The 13,397-nt window shown below is 43.2% G+C and overlaps 1 protein-coding gene across 1 annotated transcript in view; it reads left to right on the forward strand.

Moving 5' to 3' along the window:
* Positions 1-13,397, forward strand: part of NEXMIF (neurite extension and migration factor) — a 409,722-nt gene that overhangs the window by 300,695 nt on the left and 95,630 nt on the right. The window contains exon 3 of the mRNA XM_087971974.1: positions 6,305-6,449. The gene's annotated coding sequence lies outside the window, so the exon portion shown is untranslated. The remainder of the gene's footprint in view (positions 1-6,304; positions 6,450-13,397) is intronic.

A 13,397-nucleotide genomic window follows, 5' to 3' on the forward strand; every position in this document is an offset into this window, starting at 1 on the left:
TTCAGCTGAAGTCAGCTTGTAACATGCTCACGTGCCCAGCCCCTTCTCTTTTGTTTCTGAAGCCTTATCCAGCTCTACTACTTAAACCACTTGGTTGTCTTTGCTTAGCCTTGACTTCAAGTTTAGTTTCTCTCTTCGCTAAGGACTCCCGGAATTATACAAAGATTCCTACTCGGCGTCTTGCAGACTGACGCAATTGTTCGCCTTGCAAGCTGTCATTTCCTACACTCTGTTTTTGCATAATCCAGCAGGGTGTCACTGTAGCCAGCATGGAGGACCTTGTGCCATGCATTTGGACCTGTGGTGTGGCATGTAGTCTGGATTCCCAGGAGGGAGGGGCTGCTTTTCAGACTAAAGCAACAATCTGCATAACTGCAGTTGTATTCAGGGAACTGCTAGGGAGAGTTTTAACCCTTTTCCTGGTGATCAAACTTCAGGAAAAGGGTTAAGACTCTCCCTAGCAGTTCCCTGAGTATATCTGCAGTTATGCAGATTGTTGCTTTAGTCTGGCGAGATTCTGTCTATAAATGAAGATTCTATTTATGAAACTACTCTTTCTGATGTCATTCTTGATTCTTGGAGGACTGACTATAGTCCCTATCACCTAGTGTGGAGAAATAGAAGGGTTACAAAGGGGGAGATTTCACAGATTTGAGAGAAGCTAGCAGGAGAGGCATCTCTGTTTGAGTAGCAGAGAAATGTATTTCAGGATCCAATCTGAGTCCAGAAGTTTAATCCAGAAGTTTAGTCCAGAAGTCCAAGCTTTCAGCCCATCCTCAGGGAACTTTTCTCTCAACCAGAATGTGTGCTTTGGGCTACACTTTATGCATCATATTTCTGTGATGCCTGGTAGGGTATGTGGCTTCTTATTGGTTGATGGGGGTATTGATAGCCACCTATTAAGTCATTGGCGGCTGTTTCCTTGTGCTGACAAGTCCTTGGTTCCTAAGTATCTGATAAGTAGGTGATAAATCAGCACTCCTATTGACTGACAAGGGGCCCATTTCCCAGGCTTCAATCATTTTCCTGGATGTTTTTGTCCCTGCTTGGCCAACAATCTTAATAACCATGAATCGAATGTATCTGTTTCATCATGAAAGATAGGAGGACAGAAAACCTTCCAGGTTGGGAAATCAACATCCATTCAATATGGAAATGCAGGAAGAAGCAAATCACGATTTAGATCAGTGGACTAAGTTCTGTAGGAAAGGCAGAATTGCAGGGTGCCCCTTAGGCAGCAAATGCCTTCATCTGAACAGCTTCCTAATTCTCTGCAGTTAATCTACTTATGTGACTTCCTTGTATTTGGTGTGGGAGACAGTTTAATTGCCATGCTGGTAGCGTGTACTTTTCTGGTTCTTCTATGAAAAGGCAAAGAGTAAATCTTGCTGTATGGAAAAAGCGATATAAATTCTATTGGTCCCAAATCACAAGACTGTCAAACGCTGTAGGTGTGACCTTACGCATTGATAAAAACGGCTGTCCAGGTGCAGTAGGTTTTATCGGTTTTAACTGATGATTCATAATCCTTACTGTCTCATTTCTTATTCGCAAAAGCTTGGAAAGTTTTGTCACATATGACTCAGTTCCTCAAACAAATTCTCATTTGTCTAGATTACCTCTTTTCCATGGCTAATTCACATCGCCATCTCTCAAAAGCCCTTAAAATGATTTAAAAGATGCACATAATAATCAGTCAATTCCAGGATTGATTTTAATAACAATTTCCCCTGTGTTATTTAGGTGTTCAGCCATTATTGCTTTTAAGAATTGATTGCCGAATGAGAGAATTTCTAATTCTACGTGTCAGTTCCATGCAGTCGTTTGTATTTCTGTGCAAGGAGACCTCTCTGTTCATCACAAAAGGTGTCAGCCACTTTGTCTGGCTGAGCTTGCTCCAGGTTGCAAGAAACAGCAGAAAGAGCTGCTTTCCCTTAAAATGTGGAAAGCCCAGTCCAAAAGTCAATCCAGTTTCAGCAGGGATCCAGGAATGAAAGCTTACAGAGCTCCAGATGTGATCTTAGGGTTTCCCAAAGAATGAAAGAACATGAGGTTGGATTAATTTGAGTTTAACACTTTGTGCATGGCTTGACACTGTGATTTGTAGACCATGGTTTCGCTCTTGCTACATTGTTTGAACCTAGACAAATGGGGTTTATTTTGCAAATATTAGGCAAGCCATATTTACCATAATTGCAAACTGTATATACATTAAAGAGATTGGCTGGATCAGCCACCATCGTGTGGTTTCCTTGTCTTTGTCTTAACTTGTTGCAACATCACAGTTCTTCTAAATCAATGGTTTTATGGCTTAGTTTTTTGTGAATGGGAGGCGATGGCTCAGCAGTTAAGATGCTGAGTTTGTCAGCTGGAGAGCTGATAGCCCAGGTGTGAGACTTGAACAACAGCGTGAGCTCCCATGGGCCCAGCTCCTGCCCACTAGCAGTTCGAAGGCATGCACATGTGAGTAGATTAATAGGTACCACTTGTGTGGGAAGGTAACAATGTTCTGTGCACCTTTGGGCATATAACCATACTGGCCACATGACCATGGAAATTTTCTTTGGAAAATGGTGGCTCCCTTGGTCAACAAACAGAGATGAGCACCATGCCCTGGAGTCGGACACAACTGGACCGGGGAACCTTTACTTTTTGTGTGTATATGAATAAACCCAAACAAATGTGGGTTTATTCTCTGGAGCATAGTTAAACTATCATTCAGTATGAGGCATATACTCATCTGTACATAAGTGAGTGTCAGGGTGTATGGGAAGGAAGGAAGGGATACAAACTGTATTTTTCCCATCTTCTATAACCTGCAAAGCAACAAAGAGATCAGTGTAATAAAATATGAGCCTACTGGGTGTATTCACTTGACAAAAAAAGTATTTGATTTAAGAAAACCATGGCAGTTAAAGACTGGCATCAGTGCTCTTCTCTAGTATATAGTCTCTTTCCAATTGTGATTGGATCACAACAAGTCCCATGGGCCTTTCTGAGCACAATGGAACATGCAGACTCCACATCAGGATGAAACTTGTATTGCAACAGCTTCATAGCTTTCCATGAGCAATAGGAACTTTTACACGGTTCTTTTTCTTGGAACATCCTATCGTTGCAATTCTCCTTCTCTGCCAACTTACTCATCTTTATTGTCGTTCTTGCTTTTCCTGGACTTTTTTCTATAACTCCGTCTTTGATCTGTGGAGGTCATTGTCCTTTTCCATTTCTGAAAAACCCAGCTTTACCTATTTGTTAGCTATCAGCAAGGAAACAATACTCCTTCTTTCCTCTTTTTCCCCAAATGCAACGTTTGGTTCCGTGGAGCATCACAGAGAAAATAACTTGATTCTATTCTTTGTAGGTTGGCATCTGAATACTTTTTCAAGGTCATCCTGGATGCTGACTTGTGCAAGTCTACCTATCCATCCTGCCCCGCTGGGACCCTTGAGCTTACCTTCCACTTGGCTGGGTCCCTGTTGGCAAATCCATGTATTCAGGGCCTTTGGAAAGAGTATCCAGGTGGAGACTAATCTTATCTTTGCAGGGATAGTGTTCCACAGGGAGGGAGCCACCATGGACAAGGCCCTTCTCTTTGGTCCCACTAGATTGACCTCCTTAAAACAGGGGACCCTTAACATCCCCTACTCCCTCCTCTGGTGGTCAGATAGATGTAACTGGGAAAGGATTATATTTCAAATAAAAGATCTAATTACTGGTTCATAAGTTGTGTGAACATGGTACAAATGTGGTTGAAAATAACACTCAGCTGTGATCAAAGAAGGTGATAGGTTTAAATGTTAATGTCCTGTTTTCAGTTGCAGATGCATCGTTATTATTTTCTAAAATAGAGAAGTACAACATCCCAATAGCTAGACACAAGGCAGGAAGTTAGACCTACGAGATCCCTTGCAGCCCTAGCATGATTCTATGTTGAAATGTGTGGAATATTTCTTAACTGTTAGGTTCTTTGTTGTTGGTAACTAATGGTAAAAGGCAGAATCTATCCAGCATTGAGTTATCTTCATTATCCATTCTACGGCTGGTTGGTGTGCCTGTCATTAGTTTGGCCTACTTATATTTAATTTTAGTTCCATTTTTTCACTTTGCTCCTTGACTTTCCTTACTAAAGCTTGCAGATTGCTTGCATTTTCAGCCGAGTATCATCATGGGTATAAAGCAAATTACTACTGTTCCTTGAAACTCTTGTATAAAAATTTATATATAGAAGTATCAAAACCTGTTATATACAGTATATTTTTCTGTTGAATAATTGTTTTGTTCTCATTGTTCTTGTTCTTGTTTCTTTTTTATTTCTTTTTTTTTTTGTTTAATTAAGTCAAGCAAACAAAATGAACAATGAGAATATTGAAGAGGGTGTATACTGAAATTACTGTATGATTATGATTGTTTCTGCGTTATATTTATTTCTGTCGGCAATATTATAAGTTATTTATTTATTCATTCATTTCAATAAATTACATTTAAAATCTGGAATTCATCCAACTTAGAATGGTTTCCATAAATCTTTTATCTAGAAGGAAGTGTGGGGCAAATCTGAAATTAAACTTCATCTCGAAGGATGAAGGGAAGAGTTGAATATCTAATATTCTCTAGATTTCTCCGAGGTTGTATATCTACACGTGATCATAGTTGATAGCTGATATTTAACTTTGTTTGATAGTTAAAAACATAATATTTAGCAGGATTTGATAGGCAGCGTGCAGTGTCAGAACGTGACAGCTAATATGGGAGGATATTTTAACATTTGACAATTTATTTCATGTTTGATAGCTGCTAAAATCAAAACAATCTGAATGAGGCACTTGCTTTTCAGATGTCCAGGTAAAAAGAATTTACATTCAGAGATGTTTGAATCTGAAATTTTGCCTAATTTTGAAATTGCATAAATATACTCTTTAGCAGTTCCCATAGCTTTTCAGACTTTGGGATAATAAACTTTCACAAATGTAATGGGCATCTGAATATGAGCCAAAAGTAGGAGAAAAGCCAGGGAACGGACTGCAGCGTGGTGAAAAAACAATTAGCAATTATATTCCAGAAAACTGTCCTGACTGACTGGAGAATGTTTGGCAGCAACTCTCGGTCTGGTCAAGAGGCTTACTGGAGATAGTGTAGCATGGTCATCATTCAGCTTTCATCTAACCCCACAGTTGGGCTCTGGCCCCCAATCCCATTGTGGGGCTTCAGAAGACTCTTGGACCATGAGGCTGACTATTGATCTCCTACAGTTTTGAGGCAAGAAACATGGGGACAGGAGAGAAGCTTATGCATGCAAGCAAACAAGGAACAACCACGATAGAGTTGGGATGGACCACAGAGGAGATACCATTTCAGACAAATAGTTGTCCATTCGCTTTTTGAAAGCCTTCAGTGATGGAGCACCTGCAACTTCTGAAGGCAAGCCATTCCACTGGTTGATTGTTCTCTAAGGCAGGGGTCTCCAACCTTGGCAACTTTAAGACTTCTGGACTTCAACTCCCAGAGTTGCTGGCTTCGCTGGCTGAGGAATTCTGGGAATTGAAGTCCAGAAGTCTTAAAGTTGCCAAGGTTGGAGACCCCGGCTCTAAGGAAATTTCTCCTTAGTTTTAGGTTGTTTTTCTCCTTGGTTAGTTTCCAACCTTTTTTTTTCTTTGGTCTTTCCCAGTGGCAGGATATCTTGTATCATCCCGGACAAATGGCTGTCCAATCTTTTCTTGAAAACCTCCAGCGATGGTGAATCCACAACTAAATGAGAAATGAGAAAATGAGAAGTCTGTTTCTGCCTCCAGGCATGATCAAGCCCCACAGCTTTGTGCCCCCATCTTCCTCTTTGCACTTTTCGTTGAATCTTCTTCCAAAACTGTTGCTCACCAGCCTTACAGGACACGTTTTGTGAACTCCTTGGCGCAAATAACCAATTTTCTGAATAAATGAATTCATGTAGGCGGTTTTATCATGCTTTCCCCCCCCCCCAAAAAAAGTGTGGTCCCTTCCTACTCTGTTAAACTGTCAATTCTGCTATCAGCTTATTCTATGTTCTAAATGCTGAATGTGGATCATATTCTTAGAGACCCACCTGAAAATCACCAGGCCCTTCCGTATAGAATATTTTTACGGTTCCTTTGCTGCCTGCCTCTTGCGGTATTCCTGAGAGCTTCTGAGTAACTGAAGGATGCAGTCTTTGAATATGAGCATATGAACAGCAGGAGATCCTTATGTAGATGCCACTAATTTAATTTAACTTGCTATATAAGCAGAGAAAGGGCAATTTTCCACTAACACGCTTGCCTTTATTCTACAGTCACCTTCAGTGTCCTACATCAATAATTGAAAGCGCTTCTGATCTTCTCTTGGACTTGCACTGGGGAACACAACCTTGTGAGGAGAGGAACCTGCAAAACAGCTTGTGACAAAAGAAGAAAATGGTGCTGAAATAATCTTAAAAGGTAAGCCAAACGGAAGTTTGTTGAAATGGCTGGGCAGGAGTTGTTGATGAAGTGAGGAGAAGTCCATCCTCAAAGTTTGGTGGGACCTTTGCCCGTGAAAATCCACACACCCTTTCAGTCAGGGGGGTTGCCCTCCATCAGTCAAAGATTTCTCCCGCATTCTCTGTGGAGCGATTGGGATGGGGTTGCGCACTTGGGTCTGCATTATGCTTGCCCACTTCTGTCTCCAGAACTGGGAGATTGCAATTGGAAGGAATGACTCAATTGTACAACTGGAGATTTTGAACCTCTTCTAGAAGCCTCTCGTTGGGAATATGAACTGCATTGTGCCTCGTGCTGGGTGGAAAAATGAACCGACAGTAGCAACAAAGGACGTTTTATTTGGATTATCCAGTGTGAATCGATTTCTGAACGGATGGACTTGAGGACAATTACTTTTTGCAAAAAGGCATCATCAAGATAGCCGCAAAGGTGCTTTTCCCCAAAAGAAACTGGACTTTCTTGGGTTTTTTTCTTCAAAAATATTTCACTTTTCATCCAAGACACTGAAGGACCTTGTTGGATGAGAAGAGTAATATTTTCCAGGAAAAAAAAACCAAGAAAGTCCTCCAGCACTTTTGGGACAACCATGACCTGGATGATTGAGAATCTCCATAGACATCAAGACAATCAAGTACAGTTTGGCCTATCCTTAGAAGGGTCCTATGCATGATTAGATTTTGTCTTCTCCAGCTACATGTTTAGGTATCTCAACATGTCAGAATGATGAGAAGCAAACAAAGAGGTTGTCTTTCTTCTTGCAGAATTTGACCAGTTGGAATTTCCTGCAGAGTCAGAGAGCAAGACTGTTCCCAGAACAAAGCAGAACTTTGCTGCCCAAGTCTATGTTCCCCTTCCACCTTGGTTAATATTCATACATTCCTTGTTCTTCCTGAGTGGAGGAGCTTTCAGTTACAGAACATTTTTCTTCTTCCTTTGGCCTTCAAGCTTGCTTGGTTAGCTAACTTGTGTTTAATTGTAATATTTCCGTTTAAGATATAGCTGATCCTTTTTCCCCTGGTTTCCAGCTGTTCTTTCTTATTACCAGCCATCCTGAATGTTGAAAGTAGCTAATAAATACTTTTAATGATAGTAAAATCTCTCTTGAATTTTCCCCGTATTTTTATTTTATTGTTTGTGTCCTTGAATTTTCTTGTCTGGGTAAATGTTGTGTAGATTTTGATCAGTATTGCCTGGATAAAAGCTTTGTTTGTGCCCATATGTCTCTTTGCAGTATTTATTGGCCTCCGTTCAGTTTCAGCTGCTTTTATATTCATGCCAAACCTGCTTACCTTCCTTGTGCAGCATATGCTGGTTGATGCTCGGTGTTTTGGCCAATGTTTCTGGCTTTGTCAAATATTAAGAGCTTTTTTTTGGGGTAGTGTTTTCTCATGAATGGATTGGAGTTGAGAGGCCTCTTTCATTTTGGTTCCTAAGCTGGAAAGAATAAAATAATAATGCTGAAAGTCAAGATGTGATTAGCGAAAAAAATATAATTAATGAATTGACCCTCTTCTGGTGTGCCATCTGCAGCGTGGATTTGGATACCAAAATATTGTTTTTGTATCTTTGTAGGGCATTCTGTTCTACTTATTTTGATGACAGGAGGAAAATCAAGTGCTGGCTTCCTGGGATTCTATAAATTCAGGCATGACATGTTGTCCCTGCTGTTGCTGGGCAAATAGGCACTTTTCACTTGATGTACTCAAAGCTTTATAGCCGTCAATTGTACTTTTTTGCGTGTTTGATTATAAACCACTCAGAGAGCTTCAGATATTCGGCATTAAAATTTTTAAATAAATAAGCTTGGATAAACAAGTTGATTGGAGTTAGCTGAATGGCTGATCATCATCATCATCATCATCCTCTTCCTCGTCATTTTAACAGATAAACAGAGTTGGAAGGGATCTTATAGGTCATCTAGTCCAACCCCCACCCAAGCAGGAGACCCTACACCATTTTTGACAGATGGGAGTCCAATCTCTTCTTGAAAGTCTCAAGTGATGAAGCTCCCACATCTTCCAAAGGCAACTTATGTTCCATGGGTTGATTGTCCTCACTGTCAAAAAGTTTCTCCTTATTTCTAAATTGAAGCTCTCCTTGATCAGTTTCCATCCATTGTTCCTTGTCTAGCGTTCGGGTGCTTTGGAGAATAGCTTGACCCCTTCCTCCTCTCTGTGGCAGCCCCTCAAATACTGGAAGATGCTATCATGTCTCCCCTGGTCCTTCTCTTCACTAGACTAGCCAGGCCTAGTAACTGCAACCGTTCTTTGTATATTTTAGCCTCCAGTCCCCTAATCATCCTGGTTTCTCTTCTCTGCCCTCTTTCTAGAGTCTCAACCTTTTTTTTATAATGTGGTGACCAAAACTAGATGCAGGACTCTGGGTGTGGTCTTACTAGGGCTTTATAGAGTGGTATTAGTACTTCCCTTGATCTTGATTGTATCCCCCTGTTAATGCAATTTAGGATTGTGTTGGCTTTTTTGGCTGCCAATCCTCATTCTAGCCATTATCTAGCCACTGCAGAATGAAGGCCTCTTCCGCATGTTTCCAACCCATACAGCCCTGAGCTTCCTGTTGCCAATTGGGCCCGCCATACTTGCTGATGTTGCTCCATCTTGTTCTAGGTCTTTTTCGTGGATGCTTTTGATAAAGTGGGATCCTTCCATGACCGCCTTGGTCCAGCTGCTGTCAGACTTCAAGATTTTCTTCCTTTGCTTTGCATCTTTCGGCCGTCATAAGTAACGGGGGGAGGAGGGGGGGAAGTATGGGAAGTGAGCTGGAGGTGTTACAAACTAGTACTGTATAAACTGAGGAGGGGGAGAGAACATTCTTGCTTCGGTTTCTATTTCTTGCTTAGTTTTCTCTTCTCTGCGCAGCTGCAAACCTTTATCAAACTATGCCAAGGTCAACGGACAGAAGCCTCATCACCACCTGAAGATGTCCACATGATGACATTTGCACCTTTTAATTGGAGGAACCATTTGAACTATTGAGGGTGGGATCATTGCCATCACTTTGTATATGTGATTTATGCACCTATTTCCTCAGATTCAGAATTCTTTTGTTGCTACCACTTGACTTCCAGTAAAAGATATCTTTTCTCTGATTAAAAGAGTCTAAGTATTTCTTTCTTGGATTTTGAATGGAGCACCAGCTGACAGCTGCCCTCAGTTCTTCTTCGCCATGTGACCAGCCCATTTCCACTTCAATTCTTTGACTCTTTTGATGGCATCATATACTTTGGTTTGTTCTCTAATCCACGTGCAGATCTTTCTCTCTGGTCTTGTGATGCCAAGCATGTTTCTTTCCATGGCTCTTTGTGCCACACGTAGCTTTTGTGAGGTTAGTGTTTGAAAGTATAATGAAAAAATGTGTTCTGACCAAAGCTTCCGAGACTGTAATTAAACACACGTTCAGTTAAAACAATTCCTGTTTTATTGCAAAGCTGAGAATTATTTTCATTCCCAGCCGGTAATGAATCTCAAACAATCCCTCGAGATAAGCACCCACCTTTCTTTCCTGTGAAGGGCTGCCAATAACAGAAGTAGCAAATGAATTAGGAAAAAAAACCCAATCGAAATACAAAGAGCTTCAAGAATGAATCTGAACCGAACGGATGACTTTGCTTCCTGCAAAGGTTTCATCACCTTTGCCTGTCCTTTATACCTTATGGGAGGGGCAATCATGTCCCAGCCTGACTCCTGAGCCACTCCTTTTGTTTCAGCTGCTCTCACCTTCTAGCAGCTCTGCCCACACGCACACTGGGAACAGGCTCCCCTGGGTCCTCTGCCTCGCTGCTGCCAGGCTCCGGAGGCTCTGGAGGCAGCACCCCACTCCCCGATGATCCTGGCCCCATCTCTGCATCGGATGCAGGCCCCTCATCCGAGTCCTCTCCAGTCTCCCGGACTGGTCCCCGTTGTTCCCCACTGTCCAATTCCACTGTTGTCTGCACAGGCTGCCAGAGAACCACAACAGAATAGCTGATTATTGGGTAATAAACATTTGATGATGCATATAGGGTAGTCCAAAGGGGACATAATGGCTCAGCAGTCAACTGGAGAGCTGATAGCCCGGGTTCGAGACCCTTGTGCTATGCAACAGGGTGAGCTCCCGTTCCTCAGCCCAGCTCCTGCCCACCTAGCAGTTCAAAAGCCTGCAAATGCAAGTAGATCAATAGGTACCACTTCGCTGGGAAGATAACAGTGTCCGGGCACCTTGGTGTATAGTCATGCTGGCCAAATGACCACGGATAATGCCTTTGGACAATGCTGGCTCCCTCAGCTAAGAAACAGAGATGAGCACCACGTCCTGGAGTTGGACATGACTGGAAAAGGAGATCTGTACCTTTATCTTTACCTTTATAATATAGACCTTGACTTATGAGTACAATTGGGACTGGAAATACAATTGTAAAACATTGTGGTTGTAAGTTAAGGCCTCCATATGACCAGAAGTAATTGTATGGCCTTTTTCATGGCAGTCAGAAGGCAAATGCTGTGGACGCTAAGTGAACTGATTCATTTAAATGGGCATTTCTTGTCAGAAACTGGCAAAATACATCGCGAATCATAGTCACGTGACTGCGGAGTGCTGCAACCAGTCATAAGGCTGACCCAACTGCAGTGTGGCCTTGGAACTGCAGGGGGCGTAGTTTGACCATTTCCTGTGGCTGTGATAAGTTTGAGCTTGTACGTTGGGGGACCATCTGTAGTTAATTTGCAGGTTCTCGTTTGTTGGTTCCCAATATTTATATCCTGTCCCATCTGCAAGTAACAATAAGATAAAACCAGGGGTGGGATTCAAATTTTGTAATAACGGGTTCTGTGGGCGTGGCTAGGTGGGCGTGGCCATGTGACTGGGTGGGCGTGGCTTTTTGGGTGGCAGCACCACTCCCCCCCATTTTGGGGGCCTTCTGGGCCTCAGGGAAGCCTCCTGAGGGGGCGTTTTTGCTCCCAGAAGGCTTCCCTGTGGCCCAGGAAGAAAAAAAATGGAGCATGGGTGGGCACGCAGCATCCCCCTGTGCTCCATTTTGGGGGCCTTCTGGGCCTCAGGGAAGCCTCCTGAGGAGGTGTTTTTGCTCCCAGAAGGCTTCCCTGGGGCCCAGAAAGGCAAAAAATGGAGGGGAGAGCTGCACCCCCCTCTGTTTTTTGCCTTCCAGTAAGTAAGCAAGGAGAATCCCAGCACAGCTGATCATAGGAACAGCTGATCGTCAGGAGGGGGGGAAATAATTCCCTTAAGGACTGACTGGGAGGGGCCAGCCTGGGGCACAATTTGCTGGTTCCCCCGAACTGTGCAGAATCATAACAACCGGTTCTATAGAACCGGTTTGAACCGGGAGAATCCAACCCTGGATAAAACATGACACACCCAAAAGCACATAAAGAATCCTGTTCTTCCCTCTTTGGGAGGTTCCTAGGTTGTAGAGCAGGCAGCAAGGCCTTCTCAGTGGTGGCCCCCACTCTTTGGGACACCCTTCCTCCAGGGTCTGCATGGCCTCAATTTTGCTTATGTTTCACAAAAACATGTTCGAGCCACGTTGTCTGCACATTATCTGTCCTTAGGGACCTTGCGTATGGGTTGCTCACTTCTTCATGGGATGGTGGGGCTAGAATTCAGCATGTTATGAGTGGAAACAGACAGACAAGAGCAATCCAGCCTGAGCAGATATCCAGAAATTTTAGACAGGGGCTGTTAGCAACGAAATGGTCAGTACTTCAGCAGCAACCTTAGGCGCTTGCTGCAGTCCACTTCCACTCCAACGTCCAGTGAACTAATCTTAGATTATCAGCTAACCGTCAGTGCCATGTTGTGGGGGGAAAGAATGGTTTACAGAGGTTTCAAACAAAACAGACAAGCCTTGTTCCTTGGGCTAGAAATCAAAGGGTGCTGCTTTTAAGGTTTAAAATGCAAAGAATGGATCGCTTGAGCTCTTTTACAGCTGCCGCAAGCCACAGCTGGCAAGCTCAACCACGTTGGCTGCACCCGCTCAGAAATTCTCCTATTGCACCCACTGGCCATGTGCCAATTAAGCTTGCTTTGAAATCTGCTTGTTTCCAGTAAAAAGCATTTGCATTCAGGGCTGAAGTGTCCTTTTTCCAGAGCTATATTTTCCAAAGCCTTCTGGTTGAATGGAGACTTCAGAAGAGCCTACTCTCTTCCACCCCCCTCCCAGTTCCTCACCATGCCCCACTTCCCAAAAGACAAGAACTTTTAGGTTAGGGTTTATTTTTAAATAACTTTATTGAGTTTCAAAAGCAGACCAAAACGATAAACCGGCCAAAAGAGGGCTGAGAAAGAAAGAAGATCAAGAAAGAAAAAAGATGGGAGTTCAAAAAGACAAGAAAAGAGCACGAAAAATAGAAAATGAATGAATGAAGACAAATATATGTGTCCCAGGGTAATGTTGCAGGATCCAATCTGGGTCAGTCGCTGGAACCAGAGATTTTATCTTTTGAGCTTTCGGACTCATGCCGGAGCTCATCCTTAGGGAACTTCTCCCTAGCAGAGTGTGTGCAGCTACTAAGATTGTTGAACGAGCAGGCACAAAAACAGCCAGGGAAGTGATTGAAGCCTGGGAAGCAGGCCCCACATCAGTCAACAGGAGGGCTGATTTACCACCAGCCTGTCATGCCCCTGTTGGAATCTGATTCCGAGGGAGAGGTCGAGCAGCTGACAGGGAGTGGGAATGTGGCTCCAGTGGCTGTGGAGGAAACTGGGGAAGGGCCCAGTCCGGCTGGGCCTTCAGAGGAAGACCCAGATCCACCCTCTCTTCATTCTAGGGCACGCAGGGAGGAACGGAGAAGGGAGCAACATGAGTTACGTGGGTTACGGGGGGGGGGGAAAGGCCCTGATTCCCTTCATTAGCTGCAGCTGGGAAAACAGGATTTAAAAAGGGCTTTTGCGCAC

The sequence above is a fragment of the Notechis scutatus genome, chromosome 10 (genome assembly GCF_049901735.1).
Source record: "Notechis scutatus isolate UNSWTSFEM ecotype Mainland chromosome 10, rNotScu1.2, whole genome shotgun sequence".
NCBI lineage: Eukaryota > Metazoa > Chordata > Lepidosauria > Squamata > Elapidae > Notechis > Notechis scutatus.